Raw genomic sequence first — 9,261 nt, 5'->3', positions numbered from 1 at the left:
ATCATGGATCGTAGAGTGCAGGAAGCCATGCGCCTGCTGGCAATGGTAGGACTCATGGACCTGCTCACGCCTGGCGCGTGGTGAGTGGCATGGCAAGTGGTGAAGCTGCGGCGGTATGGGCGTGGGCTTGAGAGCTAGGGGAGCGGCCCCTAGGACTAAGAGAAAAGGACGAGGGGTGGGGCGACGCACGGCATCACATTCTGCAAGTTATAGCCAGGAGGGGCCTGCACGTGGCAAGTGGAGAATGAAATGCCAGACAAGTTTAAAAATAGGAATTTGGAGACAGAGAAGGTCGCAACCTCAGAAACGAGATTTACAATGGGAGGATGACAGATTGGAGGCAAAGGGCATTCAGGGGCAAAAATTAGCGAGGTGAGATGAATGGGTCAGGGGGAAGGGGCCTGGCGGATTGGTACATATGGAGAAACGAAGGCCCTCATGACTGGGAGAGTACAGGAGGGGGTAGGCAACAAGAGAGAGGGACAGAAAGTCCCCGAGGTACAGAATGGGGCACCAACAGAGGCAGATGACGGGAATCAGGGCCAGCAGGGTGGGATGGCTGGGGGAGGGAGTGGGGAGTCAGATGGAGGGAAGGGGGAGCTGTTGGCGTCAAGAAGGGTGCTCCCAGTATCACTAGAGATGGGAAAGTGGTAGATAGTGCCCACTCGATGATAAGATCTCGCTGGTCAGAGGCAGGGAGTTGGCAGTAACAGGTTACCCCGGCCACAAGCATGCAGGTCAGGAAGGACCACATAGAGATGGAAGAGGAAAAGGAAAAGGCAAAAGGCCAGAACGTGGGCCCTGTGACAGCTTTAGTGGCGGACCCCCTGCACAACGGCACGACCCGCCGGGGACCAGAGCGGGAACCAGGACCCTAACGCAGAGCCAGCACAGTCGGAGGGTGATAGCAACAACGCCGTGGCTGGAGACACCAGGTATGGGAGTGGTGAACCCTCGTCTGACTGCCAAAGAGCGGACACCACGGTGAGCCGAGACCCCCCCCCGCCCCCAGCCGGACATGTCCTTCGCCATGCTGCGCTCGGCCCCCAGCCGCTACCTGTACCCCGAGATCAGCATGCTGTCTGAGGACGAGGAGAGCGGCAGTGACAGCTCGGGCTCCGAAGACAAGGTCTTCCACCTGGACACTGCCGGCTTCCCGCTCAAGGGCAGCAGGCGGCGCTCTGGCTAGAAGGGGCCCTGGCTGCACCGGGAGCCGCGCCAGCGCCACACAGCCAAGGCGCGGGAGTGCGACCGCACCAACAGCGTCAACACGGCCTTTACCGCCCTGCGCACCCTCATCCCCACCGAGCCCGCCGACCGCAAGCTCTCCAAGATCGAGATGCGCCTGCAGCTGGCCTCCAGCTACATCTCCCACCTGGGCAACGTGCTGCCGGTGGGCGACAGACAGCTGTGCAAAAACAGAAGACTAGTGGTGGTCTAAACTAAGCAAAGAAGACTGAGCAAAAAAGACAGAAGCAAGAAACTATGTGTGGGAATGGCTATGTGCGTGAAAGATAGGAAATGAATCCCATCAGCCCACCCAAATGGCGGCGCCTCATCATCTGGGATTGTAGCAGGTCAAGGTCTAGATAAGGAAACACACCTGATGATGATGTGTGTGTTTTTCCACTTCTCCAAGACCTCCAGCGATGGATCCGACTCAGAGTGTTATGTGTGGGTAAGATGGTGTGGAAAAGAATAAATTGCAGTGAAAAGAGATTGTAAACAAAAATAAAAAAAGTGCTGTTTTAAGATTGGCTACCATAATATCAAGGGAAACTTTATTGGGGATGAATCATGGTGTAAAGATTAAAAGGAGAAAGTGTATGACAGTCTGAAATAATGACTGTCCAAACTAGATGTTATGGTGGTCAACATGTTTCTGCCATGCAGGGGCATTTCCCCTACCAGGCTTTCATCAGGACCTAGAAATTACACTACTGCAATGACGTACTAGAAATCAAAATTAATTTGAGTTACCACAAAATACTGGATACTAATCCGTCCGCGAACTACCTTCTGCGTCAGTATTTCCAGAGTTTCTAAGGGATTTTTTCCTGAAAAAATTCAAAAACACACAGATATATATCCACCACATATACCGACAGACAGCTATGCCACACCACCACCTTCTACCACCACCACCAGCAGGGCAGCAGCCCGGCCCGGGAGGGCGAGAGCTCAAAGCCCAAGCAGATCTGCACCTTCTGCCTCAGCAACCAGCACAAGCAGAGCCCCACGTCTGCGGCAGCCCCTGCAATTCAGGGCCAGTAGAGAGGGCCCGTGCGGAGCGGCCCTCAGGGTACACACACCCCTCCGCAAAACAAGCGGGCCGTGAAAACACCAGACGCAGGCAGCAGCCCTGCAGCCACATTCGAATGAAAAAAACTACGCCACGGTCTCTCCTGAACTTCTTCGCTTTTTCTTTTCTCCTGGTCGCCATTTTGCTGCTGCTCTTGGCCGCTTTTCTCTGGACTCTGACCCGCCATCTAGTCCATTCCCTCGTCCTTTAACCCTTTTTCCTCGTTTCCGACCTTTACGATCCTCAAATGTCTCTTCCCTTTTCTGATTTGCCTTTTCTTCATACCCTTGTATCCTTCCTACCCCCCCTTGGTGCTGTTACTGCACCCCCCTCTGACCCCACTTAATGGAACTCTGCTTTTCTATATATAGAGATAATTCTAATCACTAGTATATGCAGTAGACCTTTGTACTCTCTACCATTCCTATGTGACTCTTAGAGTATATCCATTCGTATCCCTTCCCTATGTATATAGAGATAACTCTAATCACTAGTATATGCAGTAGACCTTTGTACTCTCTACCATTACTATGTGACTCTTAGATTATATCCATTTGTATCCCTTCCTTATGTATACAGAGATAACTCTAATCACTAGTATATGCAGTAGACCTTTGTACTCTCTACCATTCCTAAGTGACTCTTAGAGTATATCCATTCGTATCCCTTCCCTATGTATATATAGATAACTCTAATCATTAGTATATGCAGTAGACCTTTGTACTCTCTACCATTCCTATGTGACTCTTAGAGAATATCCATTCGTATCCCTTCCTTATGTATATAGCGATAACTCTAATCATTAGTATATGCAGTAGACCTTTGTACTCTCTACCATTCCTATGTGACTCTTAGAGTATATCCATTTGTATCTCTTCCTTGAGTGACTCTACTATTTGTTCATCTGCAATTTTTCTTTCTGTTTGTATGTCTTCCTTATGTGACTTTGCATCTTGTACATTTGCAATTTTTTCTGTTTGTATCTTTTATGTAACGTATGTAATCCTAAGTCCTTATGTTTTTTAACTGGTTCTTATGTAAAGCGCTCTGACACATTCCGGTAAATTTCGCGCTATATAAAATCACATTAAATAAATAAAATAAATTTTAAAAAAAATGTTAAAGTGGCGTGATGAAGAGGAGCAGGGAGGAGGGTCAACGCAGAGGCAGGAAGTAGAAGTGAGGCCACCGTGCAGGATATATACGTGCAAAAGTGCGTGCATGGTGGGGATTCAGCGGTGGTGGTGAGCTATGAGGCTGTAGAACTTTCTACGGTGGGGAAGCTGGTAAATTGAGTGGGGAGAAGAGGGAGTAGGGAAAAAAGGGCAGGGCAGTGGAGGACGATGGCAATGGATCCCTGCAGATGAGAAGGGGCAGGCAGGTAGGGATACTAATCCAGGCTTGCAAGATCTCCCTTTTATATTACAGGAGCATCCACAACGTGGGAATGCAGACTTGGGAGAATTATATGCAGCTCAGATACCCAGATTTGAAGAGATGGCACGGTCTAGAGCGGCGAGCTGGAAGCCAACGAGGAACCGCTACTACGCTGCCACACCAAGATCTCGGGTGACCTGAGCAGTGCACCAACCTGGATGGCTCAAAGCGACTTCTGGGACGGAGGGAAGAGCATCAAGTCAGCAAAGGAAAGGGTATGGGCTGGGAGGGCATACTACGGCCCACTTGTATCATGATGGAGGTAATGACAGGTTGTTGCAGCAAGAGAAAAATGGGGCAGAAGCACTGGTTGGATTACACACAGGGTTTTGAGAAGTGGGAGACAAAAGTAGTGACACACAGAAAGTATCTGTAGGGGTGAACGAAGGGGAGATGGGCAAAATGGAAAGATACGCCCAAGGAAACGTTTGTATGTAAAAGACACGGGTGGACACAAAGACACAAACGCCGGTAAAGGAGATGGAATTAGGCAAATCATGGATACAGGAAGTAGGAGGACCGACACAGAAAGCGGAAAATGCAGGGGCACAGGAAAAAGGCAAAAAGCCACAACAAGGAAAAAAGAAGAAAAGTGCAAGGCAGGGGAACAAGTAGATGGGGCAAAGGAGAGTAAGGAAATTAAAGTTAAGAAATTGCTATATATGGGGTTGACAAAGCCTTTGGGGCACACTTAATGTTGACAATCAAGGAGAAAATATGGAAAGGGGACAATGTAGAGATGTTAAAATTACTACATAGGGATTTAAGGGCAAAAGAAGGATCAAAAGAGGAAACATTTTAATTGTCAAAATGGCATAGGGTGCTGACAGCAATAGAAAATTGGATGGCACCTTTCCTTATTTTCGCTAGTGTATACTGTTAAAAATATCCAGGGAGGTGCATCTACTAATACAAATACATGGATGTAATCAGAAGAGTGCAGATCACATATGGGGATATGCTTGGTCTCATTATGATGAGAAATTCCAGGCGCGCTTAGCTTTGGACCCTGAAGCAAGATGGGGGGAGATTGATACAGACCTCTATCAACAGGCAATGGGTTCGGGAAGACAACATTTACTGCAAGCAGCATTCAATTAGTATACCATCCCTTTCAAACCCATCTTACCTGCGGGGGGTGGGGTCTGGGCAGAGGTACTAGGGAGGAGTGCAGTGGACATCGTGGGATTTTAACAAAGGTCTTGTCTTTGCACAAGAGAATATTGTAGATTCTGGCACGAGTGCTCTAAGTGTGCAGGAAGGCATCCCCTCGTTCAGTGCTTTGGGGGTGGGACTAGCAGTCAGGGTCAGCAGACTGGGCAATGGACCCAACACAGCAATGCATACGTGGCCAGCAGAGGAATCAGACAGCAGGGGGCAGCCGAGGACATGGAGCACATGGAAATATGGGCAAAGGCTCATGCACCAATTAGCAAACACTGTTTAAACGCATGGTAGGCGCACTACCCCATCAGAGAGGATGCCCAGTAATTAAGTGAAGGTTGTTGGGAAGGGTTCAGGTTAGGGTATGAGGGACCAAGGTGCAGAAGGTGGGCAAAGAACTTAAGGTCAGCGCAATCACATAAACATGTGGTGCAAGGAAAGCTTTTAAAAGAACTACCGGAGGGCAGGATGGCAGAGCCATTTGATACATGGCCAATGCCAGATCTGAATGTCTTCCCCATCGGGCTGGTACAAAAGAAGAAGAAGGGTTAATTTTGCCTCATACAACACTTGTCTTGGCCAGAAGGAGCTTCCGTTAATGATTTTATGTCCGAGGAGGAAATTTCAGTTTCATTTTCATCAATGGACGGTGCCAGGGCACTGGTAGAAAAGATGGGAACGGGGCACAGATAGCAAAATGATATAAAGTTGGCATTTATTCTGTTACTGGTACACCTGATAGATTGTCACTTGTTGGGGATTCAGTTTGATGGGCGATTGGTTTGTCGATAAAGCTCTACCCTTGGGGTGTTCCATCTCTTCTTCCCTGTTTAAGCGCTTCAGCTCTTTCTTACAGTGGATGTTCACATGGCAGACAGGCAAGGATACAGTGATACTCTACCTTGAAGGCTTCTTCCTGGTTGGTCAACCCGGATCAATGGACTGCCAACAACAGTTGGCAAATGTTCATGAGCTCATGGATGAACTAGGAGTGCCACTAGCGCCAGAGAAGACACAAGGTGCAAACATTGTGTTGTCATTTTTGGGGATCGTATTGGATTCAGTGGCAATGGAGGCACGCCTTCCAGTAGACAAGAAAATACACATACAGAGGTTGCTCGACAGTATGTTGGCAAAGTCTAAAGTGACAGTGAAAGAAGTACAGGTGCTGTTGAGGCATTTGAACTTTGTGCGCAGAGTAGTGAGGACAGGTAGAACATTCTGTAAGAGACTGAGCCTGTTGTTAGCTGACTCTTGCTGCCGCACCCTCACATGTGCTTGTCGGCAGGCACGAAGGAGGTGTTACGCATGTGGTGCAGGTTTTTAGAGGATTTCAATGGCATCCCAATGATCGCCGCAAAAGAATGAGAATAGGACATCTAGATATATTCTGACGCCACAGGAGGCATCCGTTTCGGGTTGTACTGGCAGGGCAGGTGGTGTGCTGAGGAGTGGCAGAGGAACTGGAAACATGAGAGCATGAGCATTGATTTCCTGGAATTTTTCCTGCTAGTGGAGGCAGGAACTGGCACATAGGAAGGTTCTTTTTAGATTACACAACATGGTGGTGGTGCATGTGGTGAACAAACAGCAAGGCATTTACAGGTGGTTATACTGTTGTGGAGAGTTTGTAATGGGATGCTTGAGGCATGATATAGCATTTAAAGCCAGGCATGTGCCAGGGGTGGACAATGACATCGCGGATGCTTTATCTCGCTCACAATGGAAGGGGTTCCATGGGCTGGCCACGGGGGTGGACGAGGCCAAGATACCTGTGGCAATGGGATTTCGGAACAAAGGTGAGAAAGAATGCTACAGTTGGTGGTAGGGTCTCTGGTTGAATCCACTAGAAATTCGTACATGCAGGCTTGGCAGGAGTTTCTAGCCAGTGGGGCTAAGCATAGGTGGGAAACGTTGGCCAAGGATGAAGATGTTCTGCAATATATTGTGGCATTGATCATAAAGGGGCTATCTCGGATTACGATTAAGGGGAAACTAGTGGGGATTGCCTTCATGGGCAAGCTGTTTTGAGGTTATGCACAGGAGAACTAGAGAGAAGGATCATGAAAGGATGGGCAAGGGAAACAGGTAGTCTGGTGTGAGTTAGGGAGCCAGTGTCGACTGAACTCTTTTGAAGCATATTCAGAGTACTGTCGGACATGTGCAGAGGGATGATGGAGACAGTTTTGTTCTCCACATTGATATCTTGGGTGTTCTTTGGGGCGTTCAGGGTGTCTGAGCTGTTGGGGAGAAAAGTAGTTCCAGGGTTGGGATGGACAGAGGTAGGGAATAGGAGAGAAGAGTGGGGTAGCCTAGAGTTGTGACTTAAACAATCTAAGACAGACCAAAGATTTATAGGGAAGACAGTGTGGTTACGTGCCTTCCCAGATGCGGACCTGTGCCTAGTAACCTGAACGCACTCAGTGTTGGCAAGCACAGCTTACTTTTTTGTCAAGATAATGGGGAGATGGTGCCCATTTGCCAATTACTCTGGGTTATGCAAAAGGTCCCAGCTAAACTAGGGGAAGCCCCAGGAGATTTTGGGACACATTCATTCAGGATTGAGGTATTCACAGAGGTAGCGCGGCATTGGTGGGGCAGGGACAGGATCATGCAGCTGGGTCATTGGTCGTCTGAATGCTTTTTCTTGTATGTTCGGCTGGGGAATCAAGGGTGTTGAGGGGGATGTCAATTGTTGGTTCTCATATATCCTGTTCTTTTCAGGTGCAGTGGTGGGGCCGAAGCAAGTGAATTGTCTATTTGGATCAGAGGATACTCGTTTCTGAAATGGCCGAAAGGCCTGAAATTCAGAAAGATCCCGGTTTGAAGCGCAGACTCGACGAGTGTTTGTTTATAGTCACATGGCATGTCAAAGGTGGGATGAGATGGTGGGAAATGATGGAATGTTTAAATAAATTGTTGAAGTGACACACGTGACTGGATATGTTAGTAATACACTAAGGAGAAGATTACTAAGTAGTATGTAAAGGGTTAGCCTTGTTAAAACAGATGAAGAGGGACTTAATGGAAACCAGAGAACAATGGTCCGGACGCTTCGTCCTCTGACCAGAAATGAGACAGTGGCGGGGAGCTGCAAGGCCCGCTGCTATTAATAGGGCTAGGCAAAAATTTAATAGAGATATACAGTTGTTTTGCAGAGGCTAGGGTTCTGGTCAGGTCGACCAGCCAGAGTTGAACTAAGAGGCAGTCAATTTCTTCAGTGGAGACTGGGTTCTTTTTAACTGAGGGTGTAGCTCGCAGAGTTGCACTCTGTGGAGTTACCAAAAAACTCTGCGAGATTCCGCATAGTTCCGCGACTTGGCGGAATGAGTTAAGGATTGCAGACCTTCCTTGAATTAGTGCAGTCTTTGCTCATAAAACGTTGGCTACGTAAAATAGCTATTCTACTACACTACCTGTTGCCAGAAGATGGTGGAATTGAGCTTGAATTGAGTAAGAAGCACACATATTGCTAGGAGAATTTTACACATGAACATGTTGCTACTTTCGAGGAATATTTTGTTAGGGAAAAGTTTTAATACTCCATTGTTTTTTAACTTTGTGCTTCCTAAAACGCTCCATACCCAGTTCAGGTCTACGCTCAATAGTTCTACTATGACAAAACCTCCCTGCTTTGCTTTACCAAATGTTGGTATCGGTCCATAACTCGATATATAACACAAGACGACTGCAGAAAATGGGCAGAAAAAAAAAGGCTGAAGATATTTTTGACATGTGTACCTATCTTAAATTGTGTTGCCTGACCTTAAGCAAACATTCAAAATGATAGTGATCTGCTGCAAACAGCTGTGAATAAATGCCATCTTGTCTTACAATGAGCTATTCTAGGCTATCAGTAACAACGCATCCATAACAGGACCCATATGATTATTTATGTAAACTTTGAAAGAATGGTACACAGTGCATCAAAAAGATATTACTCTCCTAATGTAAAAGCACTGTGTTAGAGGAGTTTTGAAAAGAGCGTGGAAGACACAATAAATTGATCTGCTGTCAACGTTGATTCATCAAAAGCCACTAGGTGAGGAGCGGAAGCGACATCACATGTTTAAATTCACAATGGTGACGTTCAAGCTCTTGTCCTAGTCACCGCTCAGCATTGTTGAATGCATTGCATGGAGACTAAGCTGTAATAACCTCACATTTATTTAGCCAGATTAAAAAAATGTGTATATATGTGCAGCCGCATTTGCCTAAACGCTACACTAACTGGGGTGTCATTGTCTTCCCTAGGTCAATTAATCTACTTTCACTCATGACATCCCAGTGTGCTCCAAGGCACTGCGAAGATCCATGCATGGGGCATAGTGCCAATATCGGCAACACTCCCCATCCCC

The 9,261-nt window shown here is 47.4% G+C and overlaps 1 pseudogene; it reads left to right on the top strand.

Moving 5' to 3' along the window:
- The first annotated feature begins 1,018 nt into the window (after positions 1 to 1,018).
- Positions 1,019 to 2,274, top strand: LOC144763345 (basic helix-loop-helix transcription factor scleraxis pseudogene; annotated as a pseudogene).
- The last annotated feature ends 6,987 nt before the right edge of the window (positions 2,275 to 9,261 follow it).

Source organism: Lissotriton helveticus, chromosome 1_1 (genome assembly GCF_964261635.1).
Source record: "Lissotriton helveticus chromosome 1_1, aLisHel1.1, whole genome shotgun sequence".
Classification (NCBI taxonomy): domain Eukaryota; kingdom Metazoa; phylum Chordata; class Amphibia; order Caudata; family Salamandridae; genus Lissotriton; species Lissotriton helveticus.
Note: the sequence above shows the minus strand (reverse complement) of the source record. Positions and strands in the feature narration are given on the sequence as shown.